Here is a 26,881-nt window from a genome sequence, read left to right as displayed (position 1 = left end):
GAATGTATTTCTTTACTTATTCAGGGACCCCACGCAACTGAACAGAATTACACATTACCGTTCGATCTCCATCGACGAAAACAAGTATTCCCAAAGATCAACTGGAATGGAAAGCCTGCAGTGGAACTGGCTGACCCAATTTCTATGTTTGGACATCTACCTCAGGTAGCAATCAAGACGTCTTAATCACAGAAGTTCGAGCCGAGAGGAACTTTGGAGAATTAGCTACGATTATCTCATTAAAAGTTCGTCGGCTCCAGTTTCATCCTCCCCTGCTCGAAGTGCAACGGGAAGTTGAAGATCTCGAAAAGGAATTTTGAAAAGGATGAAAAACTGGGAGTCTCTACGAAATATCCTGTTAGTTTTCTGGAAAAGAAGACTATTGAGATGGCTGATTGTCTGTCCGCCCTCAGGTCTTAAAAACTCCTGAGGCTAGAGGGCTGAAAGTTGGTATGTTGATCATCCACCCTCCAATCATCAAACGTAATAAACTGCAGCCCTCTAGCATCAGTAGTTTTGATTTTATTTCAGGTTAAATTTAGCTCTTATCGTGCGTCAGGCAGCACAACAAGGCAGGCCACCACGGCCGGCTGAGAGTGCCACGGGCCGTGGCTGAGAGTTTCATACAGCATTATCTAGATATTGAAAGAAGGTAGACATTGACTGGCAGGAAAGGTGGACTGGCTTTTGACATTTGCAGTAAAACGGACTTATTCTAATGAAAAGTCCGAAACTTTTGGTACAATTTCATTCATATAGAGACGCTAACCATAACCGCCTTTCCTTAGGGGATTCAAACCTCCCACCATTGAAGTGTCGACTCATATTCCATTCAACAGATTCAGGATGCATAAAGAGAGAAGAACCAGATTTGCAACTAAATATGCGTGGTAATCGAAGTCTCAACTACGATATCATCCTTCCTACATCCTCCCCTCACCCAGCAGTAGCGAGTGGATGCATTTAAACGTACTCCAAACGTTCCTCACACCTATTGGGGGGGAGGGAGAGTAGTAAAGGTGACCACTCGCTTATTGTTGCGACAGAGAGAGAGAGAGAGAGAGAGAGAGAGAGAGAGAGAGAGAGAGAGAGAGAGAGAGAGAGAGAGAGAGTGAAATCGCGCCGTCTGTTGAGGAATGGAATAAGCTTCAGCGGTCGAGGGTTCGATTCCTCAAGGAAGGAGGTTGTGCTTAATAGCATTACCTTTGAAGGAAATTTTTCCTTTCCATGAATAAAACTGGCTTGTTGAGTTTTATATATCCTATTGAAAGCAAACATCCCAAGTACATTTTAAGTTTTGGAAAAATTTTAATAAAAAATATATGCTGCCAAATTTAATATGATCTTCGATGCAATGAAACTGTAGGCACCAAATGTTATTACATTGGGGATATTGGGAAACAGACACCTGGAATAGGTGATAAAATGCCAATATTTCCAATAAATTTACAGGTGGAATAGAAATGGCTTTCAATCTATGAATGAAAGCCAATTCTGAAGATTCCGGAAGACGTCAAGGTAAAATCAACTTATGAATCATCATGTAAATTCGTTAATGTATCTTACGTAAAAAAATAAACACGAATCATTACAAGATAAAACAAGTAAAAAATGCGACCAAGTTTCTTCGGAGCAATCGATATTTCTGTACATCGTACATTCAAGGCCACCGGAAATAGTTTATCTTTCGGTGGTCTCGGTATAATGCTGTATGAACCGCGGCCCATGAAAATTTAACCACTGCCAGACGCACGATTATGGCTAACTTTAACCTTAAATAAAATAAAATATACTGAGGCTAGAGGGGTGCAATTTGGAATGTTTAGTGGTTGGAGGGCGGATGATCAACGTACCAATTTGCAGCCCTCTAGCCTCAGTGGTTTTCAAGATCTAAGGGCGGACAGAAAAAAGTGCGGACAGAATAAAGTGCGGATGAACAGACAAAACTGGCACAATAGTTTTGTTTTACAGAAAACTAAAATAGATATAGCTAACAATATATGAGGTAAGTCAACTACCATTTACTTAAATCAATATCAGGTAACGTAAAACTTTTACAATATGATGGCCAAAATAAATCTACAAAAAAAAAAAAAGTTTCAGGTGATGTTTATATCGCAGTTACCGAACTTTCCTCAATTGTTCCCCTACCATCCCCACCAATCACCGGATCCCCATCATCAAATTTATTACAAATTGAAGTTTTGGGGATATTGTGTTTTTCATACGAATATTATGTATATTATGTACCATACTATATTTTCTCAATTGTAACTTCAGCATTTCATTATTAATAAACATGTGTTAACTGTACAAAAACGTATCTCCTCTTCCATATTAAAATCAACTGCAAAGCATTACCACTTACTTGTTTCAAAACGTACATCATATTTCATTGCATTTACAGTTATATAGTTTGACGTCGATGTGAATTCTGGTTGAAATTTATTTTCTCTCGGAACCTTCTCGATTTGTAGAGGATAAGATTCACTTGGCCTCTTATTATTTTTTTTTTATATTTAGTCAATGAAACATGACTTTCATATGACTGTACAGTAAAAGCGAGTGAAAATGCGCCAAAGCTTCTTCGGCGCAATCGAGTTTTCTGTACAGCGTATAATGCTGTATGAAACTCTCGATGTGCTGCAGTATGAAACTCTCAGCCCCGACATGGCAGCGCTCAGTTGCTCCCTAGATGCGGTCAAGTGAAGATGCGCGTTGGCGGCTGGAACCTCTAGCAGTGCCAGACACACGATCCATGGCTAACCTTAATCTTAAATAAAATAAAGACTACTGAGGCTACAGGGCTGCAACTTAGTATGTTTGATGACTGGAGGGTGGATGATCAACATACCAATTTGCAGCCCTCTAGCCTCGGTAGTTTTTAAGATCTGAGGGTGGACAGAAAAAGTGCGGATGGACAGACCAATAGCCATCTCAATAGTTTTCTTTTACAGAAAACTAAAATTACTTATCTTTTACGGGCGGACAAACAGGTTTGCAGGAGGAGGATTGATGGGTCATGCCTCCCCTACCCTCCCGATCCCCTACATAACCTGCCCCCATTGGGGGGTGACAAACAGGTTTGCAGGAGGAGGATGTTTGTGCCATGTCTCCCCTACCCTCCCGATCTGCTACCTACCCTGCCCCCACCCAGAGCGGACAAACAGGTTTGCAGGAGGAGGGTTTACATGTCATATCTCCCCTACCCTCCCAATCCCCTACCTACCCCGCCCCCACCAGGGGTGGTTGAACAAGAAAGACCCACTCGGATTTTATTATTATAGAAGATTCTTGCACGCCTCGAATGTTCATTGTTCATAAATTTATTTTAGCTTGTAAAAAATCCTCCTGATATTTGATTAATGGCTACCTATGTATATCGGATTCCAGCGTTCGGAGAATATATATAATCTGACAGAGTGACCATGATTAACCAAGGCTTAAAATGAATGATGCTGCGTCACCTTTAAGCCTCACTGTACCACTCAGAATCCATCAATTACTGTACACTGCTTTCATACCACTCCGAATTACCCAGTATTCAGCAGTATTCATAAGGACTGTTTCCAGGAGACAAATCGTTAACAGATTGGAGAAAATGCAGTAACTCTGGCATTTGGCGAAAGACATATTTACCGTCATTCTGACTGACGTCAAGATTACGTCACTTTAAAGTCATTCTGACTGACGTCAAGAATACCTGGCTTTATTGTCATTTTGGCTGACGTCTGCAGAAAATGTTCACTTAATATAGAATTTAGGCCAAAGGCCAAGCCCTGGAACCTATGAGGTCATTCAGCGCTGAAAGGGAAATTGAGAGTAAGAGGCCTGAAAGGTGTAACAGTACGAAAACCTCGCAGTTGCACCCTGAATCAATTGTTAGGAGACCGTCGATAGCAAGATGGAAGAAAGAGAATACGAACGGAGGTACAGTAAAAGGAATGAGAGGGGTTGCAACTAGGGGCCGAAGGGACGCTCCAAAGGACCTTAAGTAACTGACTACAGTGCACCGGGTGGGGTGCACTGTTGGCACTAACCCCCCCCTACGGAGATAATCATCAATCTTCCTCGAAAGGGCAAGCCACATTCACCATTTCACAAACATAAATACAAAACATGATGTCACATACGACTTACAAACACAGCCAAGATACACACACATATATATATATATATATACTGTATTATAGGAAACGCAAATTACGGGAGAGGGACAGGACTACAAACACTGACATTCAGCCGCCTAGAGAACTTACTCAACAGTGCCAGTTGGTATATGAGAAGACCGCCCCCCCTGCCTTCCACAGACGCCCATGGCGGTTCCAGGCGTACGACGAACGCAAAACGCCTCGGACGAATATTTCATCACTAGATGACACTGTTACATACAAGTGTTATTGCGACAATATATAAATATGCATAAATATATCTTAACGAAACGTCATGTAGATTAAATAACAGTTCGATTTGCAATATGTCTTAACTGTTTGCAGAAAGTTAAGTACATCTTAGTTTAACCAGACCACTGAGCTGATTAACAGCTCTCTCCTAGGGCTGGCCCGAAGGACTAGATTTACTTTACGTGGCTAAGAACCAACTGCTTACCTAGCAACGGGCCCAACAGCTTATTGTGGAATCCGAACCACATTATGACGAGAAATGAATTTCTATCACCAGAAATAAATTCCTCTAATTCTTCACTGGCCAGTCGGAGAGTCGAACGCTGGGCCAACAGCGTGCTAGCCGAGAGCTCTACCCACCCCTCCAATGACGAACTATTTGTAGAAAAACACGGTGAGCATAAATCTTACATATTCAAAAATTCTCTCTCTCTCTCTCTCTCTTTCTCTCTATGCCAAAGGGTTTCTGATCTTGCGAAAGTCGGGGAGAGAGAGAGAGAGAGAGAGAGAGAGAGAGAGAGAGAGAGAGAGAGAGAGAGAGAGAGAGAGAGAGAGAGAGAGAGAATTCTTTGAAATGTAAAACTTATACTCACAGCGTTTTTCCCCAAACATTCAAGAAGTGTTCCAAGTAGAACTGGTATATGTGATCTATATATATATATATATATGTATATCTTTAAGAAATATATATATATGTATATATATATATATATGTACTGCGAGAGTTTCCTGGTTAGACGATTGTCCTTTAGACTTGAAGCCCTTACTGTACAGCAGGTGTGTCGATGGTACCTTCTTAATTTCTAAGAGTCGCGACCGGACTCCCCGTTTATTGGAGTACCTTAATAGTAAGCGTATTAACATAGAATTTACTTGTGAAATCAAAGATAATCACACGCTTGCCTTTCTAGATATTCGGGCAAAGAATATTAATGATACCTTTCACACCTCAGTCTTTAGAAAGCGTACTTTCACGGGCCTCAAGTCTAAATTTCAATCAGCTACACATTTAAAATATAAGACGAATTTGATATTGACGCTAGTAGCTCATACGGCATTATAGCGAGACCACCGAAAGATAGAACTATCTTCGGTGGCCTTGATCATACGCTGTAGCGGCTGTACAGAAAACTCGAGACTGCGCCGAAGAAACTCCGGCACATTTATTACTTGTTTGTTTTCCCTAGATTTTTTCTTTTTTGTGCATAATAACGCTTCAAGCAAGCTAACGACAGATATATTTCTCTCTGAATAAATTACACGAATGTATATTCCATACTAAATGTCGTCCTTTATGTTAAGAAATACTCCGTGTCTCTAATTCGACCCAGTAAGAAGTATCACACACAGTGCGCATGCGGGGGACTACTGTAGAAACCACTTAAGACATTCCTCGCGGCGTCCCCGCGATCCCCAGACGCATTATTCACCTTTTTTGACTTCCATTCCATTCCCTCCAGCTTCCCGACTTCTTTGAATTTGTCTTTCTCCGAATTTCGCCTTTCCTTCGGAAACGAACCGTTCAGGAAGGCCCAGTGGGCGTCTAGAGGTGAGTCTCAGTGGCCTCGTTAAGCTGGGGGCACAATCGAGGTTTTTCAGCCCCGTTAGTTGTTTAGAAAACAGGGTCGGATTTCCATCGTTTTTCCACAGAGCCTGGACTGATTAACAATCGATAAGAGGGGCATTACCGATATCTCGAGTCATGCGTTTTATAGGCTATAATTTTAACGTTGTGCCAACTGGTACGCTGGTTTAGTGTCGTGACATGCCACTTAGATGTCGCGGGTTCGCGTCTCCCCCAGGGCGATGAAAAATGGCTCTGTATTATGATCAGTTACTGCTGCAGTGTTGGGGGAGTCTGCTGCGGTGGGAGGTTGAAACCGGCATTCTTTGGAAGCTCGAATTTTAAGTCAGTGGCCCCTTTGGTGCGCTTGTTCCATGTGAATAGGTTTTATCTACTGAAATAATATAATAATTTAATTACGTTTGCGTTTAAACTATGAAGCTAGTGACATATTTGTTTTACTGTGCAAATACAGAACACGCAATTGCCCTAATGTGTATAATTTAGATATTTTTTATCAAAATCAAAGATCTGGTGCTACAGCTACCGTTATTCTTGGTATTAATCGCTGCTCCTGTTGACAGCAAATCTATACTAGAAAGAAAAAATCCATCGGACTTGAAGCTGAGCTTAAGCTACATCCTTGACGCGAGAATTTCTGGTACCAATCACATCTATTAAATCAAAAAGGTTTCCCAGTCACAAGTTAAAGTGGTAGGATGAATAAACAAGTGAAAAATGCGCCGAAGTTTCTTCGGCGCAATCGAGTTTTCCGTACAGCGCATAATGCTGTGTGAAACTCTCGATGAAAGTCTCAGCCACGACCGGGCAGCGTCCACTTGCTCCCCAGATGCGGTCAAGTGAAGATTCGTCGGCGGACCCACGGCTAACCTTAACCTTGAATAAAATAAAAACTACTGAGGTTAGAGGGCCGCAATTTGGTATGTTTGATGATTAGAGGCGGGATGATCTACGTGCCAATTTGCAGCCCTCTAGCCTCAGGTGTTTCTAAGATCTGAGGGCGGACAGACAAAGTCATCTTAATATTTTCTTTAACAGAAAGCTAAAAACTCAAGAATTGACACAGAAATCACCATTCTTATAAAAATTGAAAATATGCTCCTAAAGGCACGCAAAATTCATATATTTTCCTTTCACTTGTAGGCATGGATTAATTATTCATATTTATTCAGCTCCCCCTCCCCCTATCTCTCCCCAGCGTCGCAACCTCCTAAAAAAAAAAAAAAAAAAAGGAAACGCATCTGTTACATACTTTTTCCTTTCTTACTGGAAGCTAAATTCCACTGGAAATTTTTCTGACCCATACTGTTTTACACAAAATATGTTGTAAGTCAGTCTCGAACTTCTCCCACGAGAGCCTCGCGATTGCTAACCGAGACGTGTTCAGAAACATAAACCTGAAGCGAACAGGAATTGTTGACGGCCACAGAAATTCGTCCTTTTCAGCTTAGCCTTGACCATCCAACGCGTTCAAGTCAAGTCAAAACTATATATCTCCAAATGAAGTTCCTCTTGAGGTGTTCAAATGAAACCTTCATGCTTTGAATTTATTCTTTTAGTTTTCTGTAAAAGAAAACTACAGAGATGGCTATTTGTCTACCAGTCCGCACTTTTTTCAGTCCGCCCTCAGATCTCCAAAACTACTGAGGCTAGAGGGCTGCAAATTGATATGTTGATCATCCACCCTCTAATCATCAAATATGCCAAATTTCAGCCCTCTAGCCTCAGTAGTTTTTATTTGATTTAAGGTTAAAGTTAGCCATAATCGTGCTTCTGGTAACGATGTAGGACAGGCCACCACCGGGCCGTGTTTAAAGTTTCATGGGCCGCGGTTCATACAGCATTGTACCAAGACCAGCGAAAGACAGATCTATTTTCGGTGGCCTTGATTATACGCTGTGCAGAAAACTCGACTGCGTCCGAGAAACTTCGGTGCATTTCTTACTTGTTTTCAGTAATCAACGAAACTGGAAGGTTAGTGCATATCTATTAATAAAAGCTGTGTTACCGTAGCGTATTTCATTATAGATTTGCATACAATAATGCGTATATTGATTTCAGGTTCCGGTTAAAGATGCGACTGGAAATGATACGGAGATGAATGCTAACAAATTAGGAATCGTACCGATCGCCTGCTCATTTCACTGGCGTACTGAGGACGATAATACCCCAAAGTAGATATAATTTATATATATATGAAATGAATTTTATAAAACCTCTGTAAGATGCACTGCATTGCGGACCTTACCTTACATTTCTGAGAAGTACGACACAGTACTTTTATAATTCATATATATATACATATGGAGAGAGAGAGAGAGAGAGAGAGAGAGAGAGAGAGAGAGAGAGAGAGAGAGAGAGAGAGAGAGAGAGAGAGAGAGGTGGTTAGGGGGGAATTATCGATGGGAACACATCAAATGCACTGTACACAAAGCCCGCTTAATGGAATACACCATACATCTAGAAGACGAGACCAAGGAACCTCAGAAATGCACAAGTAACGAGGCAGGAGTATGCACAAAGGGGAGAAATATTATTACACCGAGAAAGGATAATGAGGTTGAATATTTCAAACAAACATTTAGGAACACTGATATCCAACACAAGGTTCCCTCGAGTTGGGATTCACCGGCAGACTAATAACAGCGGTAGGTCAAACAACGGCCATGGTGGATAAGATATGGAACTCAAATAGATTGAAATTGCATACGAAAGTAGGATCAAACATTCCTTCTACCGTACGTTCGGCTCTACGGATGTGAATCACGGTATGGAAATGGAAATAGATCTGGTGTATTGACTCTGTTTGAGAGTAAAGCTTCAAGACAGAATCTTACTGGTTAAACAGACAGACAGATTTACTAACGATAACATTAGAGAAATTAACGGTGCCATGTCCCATATGTAGATGAGATGATTAATATAAACAGAGAGACGTGGACGCATCATAAATCTGTCACTGTTCATACACGGGCCTCGTCATAATCTCAAACATTAAGCCAGTCGGCACGATTATTCAAATTTTTGGAAGTGACTGGCGATAGCAGAATTTGTTAGCCGTGTCAGACTGAACGTTTAAGATGGATTATTTTCTTTGAAAGAGATCGTCTGGGAAATCCTATTTAATATCTGTCTTAGTCGATAGAGGGAATTATATATTTACTGTATAATATATATATATATATATATATATATATATATATATATATATATATATATATATATATATATATATACATATATATATATATATATATATATATATATACACAAATTCATATATATATATATATATATATATATATATATATATATATATATATATATATATATATATATATATATATATATATATATTATATATATAAAACGACGTCCTTGAGGTATGCTTCTAATTGAGCATTAACGGCTGATTTCCAGGTGGCACTGGGATAGCTTAAAATGAAGAACTGGTACTTCCAACTGAACTTTTTAACTTTTCAATGATTTCCAGAGGTGGGAGTTTGACTAACTGCCTCTTCTGGGGTTCATATGAGATTTGGATGGGTTTGCAGAACGCTTTAGTTTTCTGAAAAGAAAACTATTGCGCCGGCTCCGTCTGTCCGTCCGCACTTTTTTCTGTCCGCCCTCAATCTTAAAAACTACTGAGGCTAGATGGCTGCAAATTGGTAAGTTGATCATCCACTCTCCAGTCATCAAACGTACCAAATTGCAGCCCTCTAGCCTCAGTAGTTTTTCATTTTATTTAAGGTTAAAGTTAGCCATGATCGTGCTTCTGGCAACGATATAGGCCAGGCCACCACCGGGCCGTAATGAAAGTTTCATGAGCCGCGGCTCATACAGCATTGTACCGAGACCACCGAAAAGATAGATCTATTTTCGGCGGCCTTGGTTATACGGTGTACAGAAAACTCGATTGCGCCGAAGTTCGCGCATTTTTTAGTTGTTTCATTTTCGTAGGCGGGGCATTTTAAAGACGAAAGTCGTTTGCGAGACTATAAATTCTCCCTCTTAGCTCCTGGAGAGGAGATTTGGAGATTTAATTTCACGTAAATTGTACGTAAAACGTATTTGAACTGAGAGGTCTTTCATTCCCTTCACTCATTACCACTATGCGTCATACAGCACTATGCTTTATGTATATATATATATATATATATATATATATATATATATATATATATATATATATATATATATATATATATATATATATATATATATATATATATATATTTGTAGTGTATTGTCTTTCCGTAAGGATGTACAGTTTTCAGCGCTATCAAATTTTAATCATTGAGTCTCTGAATACTACTTTTAATTAATATACCGCAGGCCTTTCATCAGAATCATTATGAAAGCAGAGCTGAATGATTAATTGTGCTTCCATAAATATTAAATAATGTTTCCTTTCACCTTCGAATATTAATAACTGTGAAACCGAATGCAGCGTAAGCTGAATTTTCCTTCATCGGCATCAACAGCCGCCCACGGACGTATCAGAGATACCGCGTTGATAAATACACCGGTATATTATCGTTCGGCTTCTGATGAAAACAAGTACGTGGATTTAAAAGTTCAATTAAGATGGAAACTCACAAGCCGACCTACTCGTTGCGTTTCCCGAACTACATCGAGTGGTTGTCACGGTCTCTTAATGATGCAACTTTGAGCGGGGCGACAGACGAACTTCGAAGCAGGACTTATGATTACAGCTTTAAAATGTCATCAGTTAGCTCCGATTTCACCCTCCTTAACTTCAAGGGCAGCGGGAAGTTGGAGACGATCCCGAGGCGAGATATGCAAATGAAGAAACACCAAGTTTCTTTTCAGGGGGATTCTGACATTTTCCATTCATTCAAGAACGGTGGGTTTTTTTTTTTTAATTCTTGACAGTGCATTTTCTGTTGTCTTGGAATCCTGACGAGTTTTTATTACTCTTAACATGACAAGATCGTCTCAAAGAATTTAATGTTCTCAAATCCTTTCTCAGTTCTGTTAATGCTAAAAATGCTAGTGACTTTTTTTTTTAATAGCCTCTTCAACGCTCATTTTCATTATAAGAATTGTGTCTGCTTTATCTGTCTTCATGAGCTGAACTGAATATAGAATTTATTCCAATGGCCAAGCACTGGGACATATAGCCCTTCGTTGGCTGAGTCGGTTGAGCTTCGGACTGTCACTCGATGGGCCGGAGTTCAATTCCCCCGGCCGGCTGATGAAGAGTTAGAGGAATTTATTTCTGGTGACAGAAATTCATTTCTCGCTATGATGTGGTTCGGATTCCACAATAAGCTGTAGGTCCCGTTGCTAAGTAACCAATTGGTTCTTAGCCACGTAAAATAAGTCTAATCCTTCGGGCCAGCCCTAGGAGAGCTGTTAATCAGTTCAGTGGTCTGGTAAAACTAAGGTATACTTCTTCCTCTACTGGGACTTATGAGGTCATTCAGCGCTGAAAAGGAAATTGACAGTAAAAGGTTTGAACGGTGTAACAGGAAGAAAGCCTCGCAGTTGCACTGTGCATCAATCGTTAGGAGAGGGTTGAGGAAAGTTTAGAATGCAACGAAGCCTTTTGCTGCCTGACATCAACCATTCACTGGTCAGGAAGGAGTCCCTGGCGTTTAGCGAGGCCAACGATTTTTCCTTTCCAAAATTCCGATCGCATTCCTGTCGTAGTCATTTAAAAAGCTATCATTCTAAGTTAAATTTTAAAAGCCCTCATTCTTTATTATTTAACTTAAAAAGCCCTTATTCCAAATTATCTAATATATGAAATATAGATAGCCTATGACCTACAGGCGCAAGACAGATACTCTCAGGTATAAAGTTCTCGTGATACGTAGCGATGCCCTCTGAGCTAGACGTTAAAATGCGTCACTCGCAGATTTAATATTAACTTCTGGAATGTCGAATTGTGCTGGAATGACCTTCGCTGAAAGGTTAAAAAAAAATTAAAAAACAAAAAAGAGGAAATGTTCTGTCAGAAAGGGAATATTCAGTTACAATTAATGAGTTACAAAAATGGGAATGGAACATTGAGTTGCAAACATGCGAATGTAACACTGAGTTACAAAAATGTGAATGTAACAATGAGTTGGAAAAATGTGAATGTAACAATGAGTTGGAAAAATGTGAATGTAACACTGAGTTGCAAAAATGTGAATGTAACAATGAGTTTCAAAAATGTGAACGTAACACCTTGTTACAAAAATGTGAATGTAAAACTGAGTTACAAAAATGTGAATGTAACATTGAATTACAAAAATGTGAACTTGATGAGTAACAGTTTCGTTACAAAATAACCGGTGCTTGAACGGCTGCAAGATTTACTTAATCATAACACCACTGAATTCAATTCTGAGAATATTTTGACCCCAATTTGATTGGAATCATGCACATTAAAACCTATATTCATTCCTACGGCTAAACGAGACGTTATTGCTCTTTTACTTCAAATTTCAAATGCAGTGCGAAGTTTACCATAAAATTTTTCATTTCTGGAAGTCATGCAGATCAAGAAACATTACAACCGTCACGAACCAAGAACGCTGCGATTCTTTAGAGGTTAATATCCAACAATAGTTCAGCATGACATTTGAGACTATAAAACAGCTATCCTAACCACAGAAAATGGATCACACTTTCCTGGAGAAACTCAATCTTTTTTTTTTTAATTTGCCTGTCTGTTGTCATTTTTCCATTACAGTGGAGGTAAATAATAAATTACCTGTCTTCGGATAAGGGAATAACTTTCCTGTCTTCGGATAAGGGAATAAATTTCCTACCTTCGAATAAGGGAATCAATTTCCTCTCTTCGAATACGGGAATCAATTTCCTGTCTTCGAATAAGGGAACAAATTTCCTGTCTTCGTTTAAGGGAATAAATTTCCTGTCTTCGAATAAGGGAACAAATTTCCTGTCTTCGATTAACGAAACAAATTTCCTGTCTTCGAATAAGGGAATAAATTTCCTGCCTTCGAATAAGGGAATAAATTCCTGTCTTCGGATAAGGGAATAAATCTCCTGTCTTCGAATAAGGGAACAAATTTCCTGTCTTCGGATAAAGGAGTAAATTTCCTGTCCTCGGATAAGGGAATAAATTTCCTGTCTTCGGATAAGGGAATAAATTTCCTGTCTTTGGACAAGGGAATATGCTTTCCAGCATATGAAATCCCTTTTTAACTTGCAATTCTAATGCCATTTTCCTAAAAACGTGAGCCAAAACAGTATTGCAACTCAGAGTGTGACACTTCAAACATGAAGATTATGGTAGAAAACATTCGATACGGCTTCAGGAATCCCATCTCAAGAATCAGATGAGTGGACAGAAACTGGAACTCGATGACACGGGCAACCTATACACACAAGGGAAAAAGGCCACAGGGCTTTATGACACTTGGAAAATGAAGCCTAATCAGGATGACAGTTCCTCTCCGGGAACACTTCCCAAACCAGACCAAAACTCTCTCGATCCTAGCTGGACATTTTAAAGGTGATTTGGAGGTTCGCATAAAAACGAATTCGGCGAAAATTGTTTTTTTGCTGAGCGGAAATTTTGGAATCCGCAATTCATAATAGTTGGGAGTAAAATACAGCTTGTATTCTGAGTATTATTATTGGTTAAGAAAAACCCTTGAGGCGACAGTTTTAGATTTCTGTAAAGAAAACTGTTGTGCCGGCTTTGTCTGTCCGTCCGCACTTTTTTCTGTCCGCCCTCAGATCTTAAAAACTACTGAGGCTAGAGGGCTGCAAATTGTTATGTTGATCACCCACCCTCCAATCATCAAACATACCTAATTCCAGCCCTCTAGCCTCAGTAGTTTTTATTTTATTTAAGGTTAAAGTTAGCCATAATCGTTCTGCTGGCCACGATATAGGACAGGCCACCACCGGCCAGTGGTTTAGAGTTTCATGGGCCGCGGCTCATACAGCATTATACCCAGATCACCGAAAGATAGATCTGTTTTCGGTGGCCTTGATTATACGCTGTGGCGGCTGCACAGAAAAGTCGATTGCGCCGAAGAAACTTAGGCGCATTTTTTACTTGTTTTCATATAATATCACTTCCTCTTCTATAATTCTCCTACATTCATACATAGAGAGACTTTGCAATAGTAATCCAGCGTTCCTTGCAGTCCTTCAAGAACTTTTTCAGAAACAAAAGAATTTTATTTACAGACAACTCTCTCCGATTTAATCCTTGGCAACTCAGTGCATATTTCAGACCAAAATTTCATTATTCATTTGATGCACTTTATAATCCAATGCTCTTGCGCTTAATTCAGAAACACATTAACAAAATATCAAATTCTCTCCATGATTCACTTTGTTCTCTAATTATACTTCTCTCTTTTCCACCAATTCTATTTTCAATATTTCTTCTCTTGCGTCATTCTAACCTTATAAAACAATTCGTATATCTGTACAAGTGCCTTGACTGTGTAAACAGAGATAGGGGATTATTGCCCATTTTGTTTCAGAAGAAATATTCAAAGATAATTATTTCATACCTTCATCATTATCCTTTCTTTCAGGCTAATACCATTATATGTTGAATTATTTTCAAGGGTATTTGAGGGTACGACCTCTTTTATTTGTCGATTTCTCCTTAATCCTTGTGGACGCAAAGGACGGAAGTATAAAATATGGCTATCATTTGCACTCCCAATATATATATATATATATATATATATATATATATATATATATATATATATATATATATATATATATATATATATATATATATATATAGTGCGTGTGCAATGATACAATCATCAAAGATATTTTTCCTCCCCTTTCCCAAAAACGACCAGGAAGACATCTGGCCCGAATGGCATTCCAGGTCCAGTTCCTGCAGGAATTTGCGAGTGGCTCCTGTGATTTGTCGTCTTTCTGACCTAATGGTTCATTCTGCCACTTATCGCGCCCTCTTGTGAACGTCTTGTGCCGAAGAATGATGACTGCTCTGTTCGTTCAACCTAAATTCCGTCGGTTTATCAACTGCTGTGACTAAAGTATTTGATTTTGTTATTTAGCAGATATTTTATTATACAAATCCCAACCCACTCCAATAAACATACAGTTTAACCTTTCTATCTTCATATAGAAATTCTGTAGACGGTGAAATGAAACAAGTAAAAAATGCGCCGAAGTTTCTTCGGCGCAATCCAGTTTTTTGTACAGCCGCTGCGGTGTGTAATCAAGGCCACCGAAAATAGATCTATCTTTCGGTGATCTCGGTATAATGCTGTATGAGCCGCGGCCCATGAAACTCTAAACCACTGGCCGGTGGTGGCCTGTGTTGTTTCGTTGCCGGAAGCACGGTCATGGCTAACTTTAACTTGAAAAAATAAAAACTACTGAGGCTAGAGGGCTGCAGTTTGGTATGTTTGATGATTGGAGGGTGGATGATCAACATACCAATTTGCAGCCCTCTAGCCTCTGTAGTTTTTAAGGTCTGAGGGCGGAGAGAAAAAAAGTGTGGACAATAAAAAGTGCGGACAGCAGAAGTGCATACAGAAAAAAGTGTGGGCGGACAGACAAAGCCGGCACAATAGTTTTCTTTTACAGAAAACTAAAAAGGAATAGGAAATGGAATGCAACTGGAGGGATAAAAAATATATACGACAGAGTCTCATTCGTAAAATTGATATCAGTCTACACAGAACCGTACAATAATTCTTAGTATCAGTTTGATCTGATGATGTCCGCCACTTGTCACCAAACTATAAGAATGTTACCGGGAGAAGCGTTTATGCAATATGAAAGTTCTGCATAATTTAGCACGGTACGGAACGAAACAAGAATGAATTAAATGTGGGTGGCGGATACCGTAGAGTTATAACACTTTTTCGGATGTGTTTTCCTGATGACTGCAAACTTTAACCCTGACCCAGTTTTCTGTCATCATTTGTTTACAAATCCTTGCAAGTGTTGGATCATGAATGATGTATTGTATCGACAGTTTAAAGTTCTTTGACTACTTTTGTTGAATTCATCTACATATCGAATTTTTTCCTAATTCGAAAGGACCGCATAAATGCCCCACAGTCATTTTCATACCCTTTAGATTAAAAAGCAAAGAAATAAGCCGCATTTCAAAGCCACAAGTTTTTATTTAAGGTTGCAGTGCGATAGACAGTGCCAGGCGCATGCGCAAAAGGGAAAAAAAAAAACCAGCGAGAGGCTGAAGCTAGGTTCAGCGAGCGCAGTCCTGCTAGTGACCTTCCACTCACTCCGAGAGTAGGTGTGTCTGCTCTTTGGCCGTGTGGTGACCACGTCTCTTTCCTGGCGTATTTGCTGCGTGCTCCGAGATATAAATTTTTGATAAATATTCTGCTCACAAGAGGTAAACCAGTCCCTTGTTCTCCGAAAGTTCTTAACGGAATCTTTCGACAAATGCTCGAGTGATTTATTTTCGGCGGCGGTGAAATATTACTGAAAAATTTTCCTGTTTGCGAATGTGATTATCGCCAGAACATGCGATGCGATTAAGAGGAGGTGTGAACGCAGAAAATAAAAGCCCTCTGAACCGAAGGTCAGCAGAGAAAAACTGTGCTCCAAGTTTTGCTGGATAGAGAGAGCAAAATGTTTATTTTTTTCAACGTCATCTGTCCCTATTTCACCCAATATCCTATATCCCTTATCGTCCTATATCACAACTGTCCTATCTGTTACGACATGCTACCTATCCACGTCTGTCAAACTCACGTGAGAATTAAATGGTACAGCAATTTAGTTTTCCTCACCATTTCCACATCTGTTTCATTTTTCGTTTGAAAGTCTTCAGATTTCATGGCTTTTCAATTTTGGTGTTACTAATGATATATATGTTTTGAAATAACTTAAACGAAACTTCAGCTAATACAATGATAATGCAATGTATTCTGGGGACAAAATATGAGATTGGCAGGAAAAAAAACCCACGTAATTGAAACGTACAGCGAATATATTGATAGTGTTACATAAAAAAATAGAGATGTGTGATATTTCTGTCCCTCGTTGTGTACTACATTATTAAATCAAATCTTAGTTTGCAAGTGTTGCTAGAAACTATTTAGTTGTTCAGGCAAAGAAAGGTAAGTGACAGAATTTAGTTTCCTAGAGCAAGATTTTTCTATTTTTTTTTCTGACTATTTCTTCAATTCGAAGGCGGTTGCTTTGCAATTCCCAAAGCATAAAGAAACGTCTTCTATATTTTCAGACAAATTCGTGACCAAATAACAGGGCGAAAAACCAAATTCAGATCTGTCTACGTATAAATATGGGTATAATCAAATAGGGATGACACGACTTTTAGCTGACCAAAAATCTTGGTATAACTTGGCACAAATACTTACACACACACACACACACACACACACACACACACACACACACACATATATATATATATATATATATATATATATATATATATATATATATATATATATATATATATATATATATATATATAATATGCATACAGAGTATATGGCAGGTGATGAAATTAGTTATTCCTTAAAATGAATTCGTGTAGGCATTACGTCTGAAACTCTTAGACAAAAGTATACATGTATACATACATACGTACACACGCATATATATATAAGTGTGTGTATGTATGTATGTATGTATGTATATATATGCATATATATATATATATATATATATATATATATATATATATATATATATATATATATATATATATATATATTATATACATATATATATGCATACATATACAGTATGTATATATATGCACGTATACACATAAATAGATACACACTTATTTCACCATCACCACCTTCAATCTATAAAATAAATAATTGATAACGTAAGCATGAAAATCGAAAACTTGGTTTTCGTGCCTGCGCTTTTTATTTATTTATTTTTCACATTTTCACTTCTTACGTTGGACATACAATAAACACTGGGATTCTTCATAATGCAATCCATACCGCTTCCTCTACAATATTTACAGGTTAAAAAAACCCGCGAACATTTTCAAGCGAACATTGCAAGAGGATTACAGAGAGATTTGCGACTGCCTGCATTTTGATCTCACATACGCCACTGTCGGTTCCACATTTTATACTTTCCCAAACATAAACCCTTATAGTTTATGATGATGGGAAGAATATATATATATATATATATATATATATATATATATATATATATATATATATATATATATATATATATATATATATATATATATATATATATATATGCAAAAATAATACCCCAAAAACTTTCTTGCCGTAAAGAAATGGGTCGGATCAGAACTTCTCTGGAAATAGGATTCCTTACCCTTTCTCAATTCTGGACACAATTCCGTTATGGAAATGTTATACATCAGGCTTTTTTTAATCCAGCGTGTATGCTGCAGCGTAAGAGATTTCTCGACTTCAAACCCGCCCCTCTCTCTCTCTCTCTCTCTCTCACGAGGGTTGATATCAATCTCTTTCCCCTGACATGGGTGAGCAATGGTTTTCCGCAGACATATTCTTTCCCTATCGCAGGCAAAGGCTGTTATATAAGACCATTTGCTGCGTGGTCTGTTGAATGGACCTGCAAATGAAACTTATTGAAAATAAACAGAGGATATTGTATAATTGCAAAATATAACATCAGTTCAAATTCAACAATGTGACGGACAGAGCGGGGATAACTCGCTTTTCTTAAAACATAAGTTAATCTTTATTCGCGGTGTTTCAAAGTGGATAAAATTACTGGTTCTATCGCCTTTCCGTCTTTATCTCTGGTTTATGTACATACATAAATCAATTTTGATATATCTTACCGAAAAAAGTAAGATACGTGGTCTAGCTAGTGCAATACTTTAAATTATACATCTGTCAATTCATGAATGTCTTCATATGCTTATTTTGACAGATCTGAACACTCGTTGATTAGACTGGCGATGATATATATATATATATATATATATATATATATATATATATATATATATATATATATATATATATATATATATATATATGTGTGTGTGTGTGTGTGTGTGTGTGTGTGTGTGAGTGTTTATATATATATATATATATATATATATATATATATATATATATATATATATATATATATATATATATATATATATATATATATATATATATATATATATATATATATATATATATATATATATATATATATATATATATATATATATATATATATATATATATATATATATATATATATATACATAGAGAGAGAGAGAGAGAGAGAGAGAGAGAGAGAGAGAGAGAGAGAGAGAGAGAGAGAGAGAGAGAGAGAGAGAGAGAAAATTGTACTTCAGAAGGTCAGAAAATGCGAACATTTTCCTCCATTGATTGTCCCCGAAGATCGCTGGAAAAGTATAAAGACTCACTTTGGAGTTCGAGGGCGGTTGCTGATGACCGGAACACTCATGTTTTATTCCAAGCGCCTAATGAGCAAGGCCATGTAATTAGACTTCCAAAATGCCTGTTGCAACAGCAACAGTCCCAGTACCTTTGCACACCGCTTAACTAATCCTGACTTGGAATGTCTGATAACTCGCGATGGAAAGGTTCTTAACGGATTTGTTCGAGTCGCTTTGGTCTAAAGGATTTTTTGATCTGCTCGTTGCTTCGTTCATATCTTCGTGCCAACCACTAGCAGTCATATGATTTACTTCAGGACGTCAAAACATCTATTTATATGAATCAAACTTCAGTCTGACTCTCATAATATTGTTGCAATATCTTCGTGCTGACCGCCAGCAATCACATGATTCATTTCAGGAAGTCAAAACATCTATTAATATGAATCAAACTTCAGTCTGACTCTCATAATATTGTTGCAATATCTTCGTGCTGACCGCCAGCAATCACATGATTCATTTCAGGAAGTCAAAACATCTATTAATGTGAATCAAACTTCAGTCTGACTCTGACCGCCAGCAATCATAATGCTTTCAGTTGTCAAAACATATCTTCAGTCTGACTGACCGCCAGCAGTCATATGATTCATTTCAGGACGTCAAAACATCTATTAATATGAATCAAACTTCAGTCTGACTCTCATAATACTGTTGTAATATCTTCGTGCTAACCCCCAGGAATCACATTATCCATTTCAGGAAGTCAAAACATCTATTAATATGAATAAACTTCAGTCTGGCTCTCTGAATACTGTTGTGTGAATGTTGAGGTAGAAATTTAACAGTAACAATGTGAAGAACGTATGAGAATCTTTTAATGTTATTTTCTAATCCTTCTCCACCTTCATGAAAAGAAGAATCCATCTTGGCTAAATGGCATTTTACTGAAAGCTGCAGGATAGTAACTGATATTGTTTTTGTGATAATCCGTAGAGCAAAAAAGAAAAAAATATCAAAATTACATTCTCAATATATGATTTTATTCTTAAAATATAATTATATTCTCAAAATATAATTATACTCTCAACTGCAGTATAGTAACTGGTATTTTTTTTTAGATAATCCGTAGAGCAAAAAGAAAACGATATCGAAATTATATTCTCGAAATATAATTACATTCTCAAAATATAATTATGTTCTCAACTGCAGTATACTAACTGATATTTTTTAGATAACCCGTCGAGCAAAAGAAAACGATGTAAAAATTACATTCTCAAAATATAATTACATTCTCAAAATATAATTACATTCTCAAAATATAATTATAGTCTCAAAACGGACAAAGCTAATCTGATTCACTTGCTCACTGTCGTCTTTGAACCTCGTCCACAGATCTTTCAGCAGGAAATTATATATTAATGAGAACACTGTTGTAAATTTTTGTCTGTTTATTTTATTCATTGGTTAAATTTCCATCTGGTTTCCAACAAATCTTACTTCATCACTGAAAAGGTTCAATTTCTGTTATCAACATTTATTTTGGCATTGCAAATGAGGTGAAAATGGCAATTATGATTTTGTTTTGTGACAGAATCACTCCTTAGAATTGTAGATATAAAAACTCTTTGCCTCAAGCAACTGCTAATAAATGTATTATTTTGTGTGTCATTGTTATGGCTGTGTTGTGAAACGAGTTTCATGTATCGCAACATGATTCCAAAGCCACTTTACTGTAAACTCAAGGGACTGAATCTTTCTCTAGGTTTTTGTTGTTCGTTCGGAACTTATAAGATTTTTGCACGTGAATCTCATTTCCCTGTTTTTGAACTCGTCAGTCACTGTTGCTAGTTCCAGCAATACATTTTCATCTTTTCAAATTAAACTTTCCATCCATTGCCCAACTTCTCAGGCAACCGCTTTGTTCGCACCGTAATCCTGCTTCTTAATACCATGGGGTGCAATAACGCTGCAGTAAAATATATAGCAGTAATTACAGAGTACACGTACGTGAAGCTTAATCAAACCAGTGATAAGAAACGGAGTGCTACATCTGATCAATACACGGTCGAGGTGAAAGTGAAAAGCGAAATGATTTCCAAATTGAAGAGGAGGGAGTAAAAAGCGCGGCCTTGAATTTTATTAAAAAGTGGTGGGCCGGGTGAGGAGAAAGAAGAAGTAGCATTTTGGGGAGAGGTTAGATGAAGAATGACCCGGGATACTGAAGGGGGAAAGGGTTCGTTGAAATTCTAAATGGTTCGAGGGTCGGATCCTTGCTGTGGCTTGGGGTGTTTTTTTTTTTTTTTTTTTTTTTTTTTTTTTTTTTTAAATATGGGAGTGTTTTTTTTTTTAGAACATGGAAGGTTTTTTTTAGAATATGGGAGTGTTTTTTGAGATTTTTTTTTTTTTTTTTTTTTTTTGAGAATATGGGAGTTTTTTTTTTAGAGTATGGGAGTGTTTTTTAAGAATATGGGAGTCTTTTTATAAGAATATGGTAGTGTTTTTGAGAATATGGGAGTATTTTTTTAGAATATGGGAGTCTTTTTTGAGAATATGGAGGTGCTTTTTGGAATGTTGGGGTGTTTTTTTGAGAATATTGGAGTGTTTTTTAGAATTTGGGAGTTTTTTTTAGAATGTGGGAGTGATTTTTACAATATGGGAATTTTTTTTAGAATCTGGGAGTGTTTTTTGAGAACATAGGCGTGGGTTTTTTTAGAATATGAGAATCTTTTATAAGAAAATGGGAGTGTTTTTTTTTTAATATGGGAGTCTTTTTTGAGAATATGGCAGTGGTTTTTTAGAATACGGCAGTGTTTTTTTTTTTTAGAATATGGGAGTCTTTTATGGGAAATGGGAGTCTTTTTTGAGAATTTGGGAGTCTTTTTTTTTAGAATATGAGAGTCTTTTCTGAGAATATGGGAGTGTTTTTTTAGAATATGGGAGTCTTTTTTGAAATTATGGGAGTGTTTTATGAAAATATGGGAGTGTTTTATGAGAATATACTAGTCTTTTTCGAGAATATGGGATTTTTTTTAAAATATGGGATTCTTTTTTGAGAATAAGGGAGTCTTTTTTGAGAATCTGGTGCAAGACTAACTGAAATGGAGAGATGCTACTACTATCAATTCCCCCCAAAGAAAATTAATACTACCTAGAGCTCTCATGGACAGATGGAAGCACAGCCAACAAAATGAGGTAGAAAATAAGGGAGAAAACGATGAAAGGCGAGAAACAGTCAGGGGGGGAAAAAAGATGTCGACGGGATGCTGGCAAGAAAGCCACTTCACTCTCTGGAGGGCTGACAATGCAGAGAGAGAGAGAGAGGGGAATCTTGAAATAAAAGATGCAGATGCGGAGTTGCTGTTTGAGAAAATGCTGGCGGGCTTCCACTGGGTATTGTGCACGACGCTTCAATGGAGATGATGAATGCAAAGAGGCTGAGCTAATTGATGTCGGAGTTGAAGGGGTTAATGTAAATCCAACTGAGTAGATGTGGAGTTGAATGCTGGCGATGGGAGGAGAAAGGCCAGCCAGTAGAATAATCGAGTCACTTGGAATGGTCGGAATTTCTGGCGAGGTGTTGTTATATGTTTGGCTCATTAGTGTTGAAGGATTACTGTGATGAGAAATGAACTCTCTCTTTCATTCTCTCGTTTATACATATATTTTATATATATATATATATATATATATATATATATATATATATATATATATGGCTTGTGTGGCTTGGTTGGCAGCGGTCTCGTCTCTCAACTGAAAGACCTGGATTCGATCCTGATGTGAGTCAGAAATTTATTTCTGTTCCACGCGTGATTGTGTGTTGAAAATTTCTATCATACATATACATACATATATATATATATATATATATATATATATATATATATATATATATATATATATATATATATATATATATATATATATATATATATATATATATATATATATATATATATATATATATATATATAGTAAATCAAAGAGAGCTTACGTAGACCACGAGATGGAGAGTGGTTTGAGGAAAAGAAAAAACGCCTTTTGAGATCCGATTATTTCTCTGTTATTTTTCTCAATTGTCCGCGCTAATAAGACGTGAGTAAAAGAAAAAAAAAACATGTCACAATCGAATCAGAAGTCGCAGACGGCAGTTTCATAGCAGAAAGAATCACGTGTGTTATAAAATTTATTCGGAGGACTTCGTAGTGAATAAAGTTGAAGTGGAGAGAACGAACGCTAAAGCAATATGAAGGTAAAAGTGAATGCAATTAATAAGGAACGAGGGTCATTAAAGCCTAAGACTGAAAAATAAAGTCTTAGCATGGCATTGGAAGAATAAGAAGATAAAATGAAAAAAAAGACAAACGACATAACAGTCAGTGAAAATTAATCATAACCACAGGAAAAAAATTTAAAAAATAAGGTTAGGATATACATAAATGGACTCATGTGTCGAACGCCCCTTGCATGCAAATTTAATTTGTTAGTTTATATGCATAAAGTCAAAAGTTAGCTTGCTGTGAAGATGAATTAACCGTTTAGGATATTGAACAGGCACATGAGAGGGCGAACATTTTTAATTTGGGGAACGAAGATTATACGATCGGAATTCCACCAAATAAATGACAGCGCGCGGAAGCCCTTTTTTTTTTTTTTGTCTCGCCTTTGTACATATGCATGATTTTGGCCTTGTACGCCACGCTGATGAAATCCTGCCATGGCCCGTGTTTGTTCATCGCCACCTTTTATAATTGCTGTTGGAGAGTCGCTTGGCAACTTGTCGTTCTGTGAATGTACGTTTTCCACGAGAATATCTACGTTTTGTCGTTGCTTTTAGTTTTCTGTAAAAGAAAACTTTTATAGAGATGGCTATCTGTCTGTCCGTCCGTCCGCACTTTTTTCTCTCCGCACTCAGATCTTAAAAACTACTGAGGCTAGAGGGCTGTTAATTGGTATGTTGATCATCCACTTTCCAGTCATCAAACATAGCAAATTGCAGCCCTCTAACCTCAGTAGTTTTTATTTTGTGTAAGGTTAAAGTTAGCTATAATCGTGCGTCTGGCAACGATATAGAACAGGCCACCACCGGGGCCCATGAAGCTTTAACTTCGTGGGCCGCGGCTCATACAGCATTATACGCTGTACAGAAAACTCGACTGCGCCGAAGAAACGTTTATTACTTGTTTCATCTTGTGATCGAAAACCGTCAGCTTCATTTGCCCAGTTTTAAAAGTTTCAAAAGTTTCTCATTCCGCGAGGAAAAAGTTTTGCTTTTGCATGCAAGTGTGGTGTGAAGGGTAATCTACGAGTGATTTTAATTTAAAACTTTATCATTCCATGCCGATGAAGTTTTGCTTTTGCACGCACGTGAGGTTTCGAGGATTATCGGAGAGTGAATCAGCTTCGACTTCCTCAGTCCATGACGAAAGAGTGTTTTGTTGTAATTCTCTCGATGAACTGCGAGTGATTCCTTAAATGTATCTGATTGCTGATCTAGATCAGTGGTTCTTAAGTTGGGGTACCTGTACCCCCAAAAGGGTACGAAACCTTAAACCTTGGGGTACGAGACATGATAGCCATTGCAATGGTACTGTGTATTTACCATGAGAAAGTAAAAAATATATTTTCCTAATTTTTCTCTTGCTGTAATTGTCTCAATTACTTTTTTAGAGTTAATGTTACTACTCATAATTACTGTTACAATGTGCATTCACTGTATCCTACTAATTGACAAATTTCATTTGAAATAAAAAAAAAACCTTTGTTCAGTAACTGAATACATCTTAATAATTCCTCAGCAAGGTTTGTATTACTAATCCTTTTCATACGTTTGTATTGTATTTATATTGGACGGGGGTATGAGGACGTATTCTGAGATATATCAAGGGGTACGGGCACTGAAAAAAAGCTTAAGAACCACTGCTCTAGATCAATACCAGAAGACATTACTGGAGACCTCAAACCTAACTGGAAAATTTTCTAACATTAATCCAACTGACTTAATGTCATTCAATTCCTCTTTGAATTAGATTCGCCTCGATTTCGATTAAAGGAATCGTATTAATGATCCTGACAGAGACAGTATATATTAAATTTTAGGAAACCTTTTGAATGAAGTGGGAATTGACTCTAGAACAGCATCGAAATTATCATAGAATATAAAAACCTCCGTAAAATAAAAGTGCTAATTAATACTGACTGTCGGGTTATTAAAATACTGAATGCTTGATGGATCTATTTATACGATTGGGTAGGAATCGAAATTTACATATGACCTGTGATTGGTTAATGTATCTGTAATTACTGGATATCCATTAGCCCTTTGTGAACCAATTAAATGAAAATGGCTTCGTTTATTGTAAGGACTTTTTCCCTATCAAAAGTGGCCGATTGCCAAATGTTTCCAGCCACTTTGATTATGGAGTTACCTCCAGGGTAGTGACATCGGTTTAGTTGTCTTTATGAAATTACACACAGCAATTTTTCACTGTCATTCAACAGCTCTTTAGCCTTTTAGTTTTCTGTGAAAGAAAACTATTGTGCCGGCTTTGTCTGTCCGTCAGTACTTTTCCTGCCCGCCCTCAGATCTTGAAAACTACTGAGGCTAGAGGGATGCAAATTGGTATGTTGATCATCCACCCTCCAGTCATCAAACATACCAAATTGCAGCCTTCCAGCCTCAGCAGGTTTTATTTTATTCAAGGTTAAAGTTAGCCATGATCGTGCTTATGGCAACGATATATGATAGGCCACCACAGGCCCGTAGTTAAAAGTTCCATGGGCCGCGGCTCATACAGCATTATACAGAGACCACCGAAAGTCGATCTATTTTCGGTGGCCTTGATTATACGCTGTAGCGGCTGTACAGAAAACTCGACTGCGCCGAAGAAACTTCGATGTATTTTTTACTAGTTTATCTTAAGTGTGAAATCGTGCCGTTTTCAAACTGACAGTCGAAGAAATAAATACCATTCATGCGAAACGAAACTGAGGTAAACGTTTACAAAGTTTGCTTATGTGGTTTACTGGATATTATGATAAAATTGCCTATTCACTTTGTAAGTCGGAGCAAGAACGAATAAGACTTATGGTTTTTATGATACAAGTTTTGCTTAATTTGTAGGGTAATATGCCAAGTTATGTAAAACGGTTTCATGACACGCAGGTGAAAAAAATCTTACCTCTTCTTATAATACACGCATATAATATATATATATATATATATATATATATATATATATATATATATATATATATATATATATATAGTTTTTTAATCTTTATAATTATACGATGATGCAATACGATACAGCTGAGGATTCCTGAATGTACTGAATAATTAGCAAAAATACGATGAATTCTACAAACAGATTAACACACCGTAATCAAATCTACAACCTTCAGCAAATTATTTGTAGAAAAAATTATAAGAAAACGACATATTAAACATATTAGATGGACACGTCATCCTCAATTGAGTATTAAGAAATCTCTGTGCCTTATTTTCTCAGCAAAATGGAAAAAGGGGAAATTTAC

The 26,881-nt window shown here is 37.3% G+C and overlaps 1 protein-coding gene across 1 annotated transcript in view; it reads left to right on the top strand.

Moving 5' to 3' along the window:
• Positions 1-16,209: 16,209 nt before the first annotated feature.
• The window catches only part of LOC136855725 (protein turtle homolog A-like), a 143,710-nt gene continuing 133,038 nt past the window's right edge, over positions 16,210-26,881 (top strand). The window contains exon 1 of the mRNA XM_067133063.1: positions 16,210-16,339. The gene's annotated coding sequence lies outside the window, so the exon portion shown is untranslated. The remainder of the gene's footprint in view (positions 16,340-26,881) is intronic.

This window comes from Macrobrachium rosenbergii, chromosome 32 (genome assembly GCF_040412425.1).
Source record: "Macrobrachium rosenbergii isolate ZJJX-2024 chromosome 32, ASM4041242v1, whole genome shotgun sequence".
Lineage (NCBI taxonomy): Eukaryota > Metazoa > Arthropoda > Malacostraca > Decapoda > Palaemonidae > Macrobrachium > Macrobrachium rosenbergii.
This window is presented reverse-complemented; position numbering and strand designations above follow the sequence as displayed.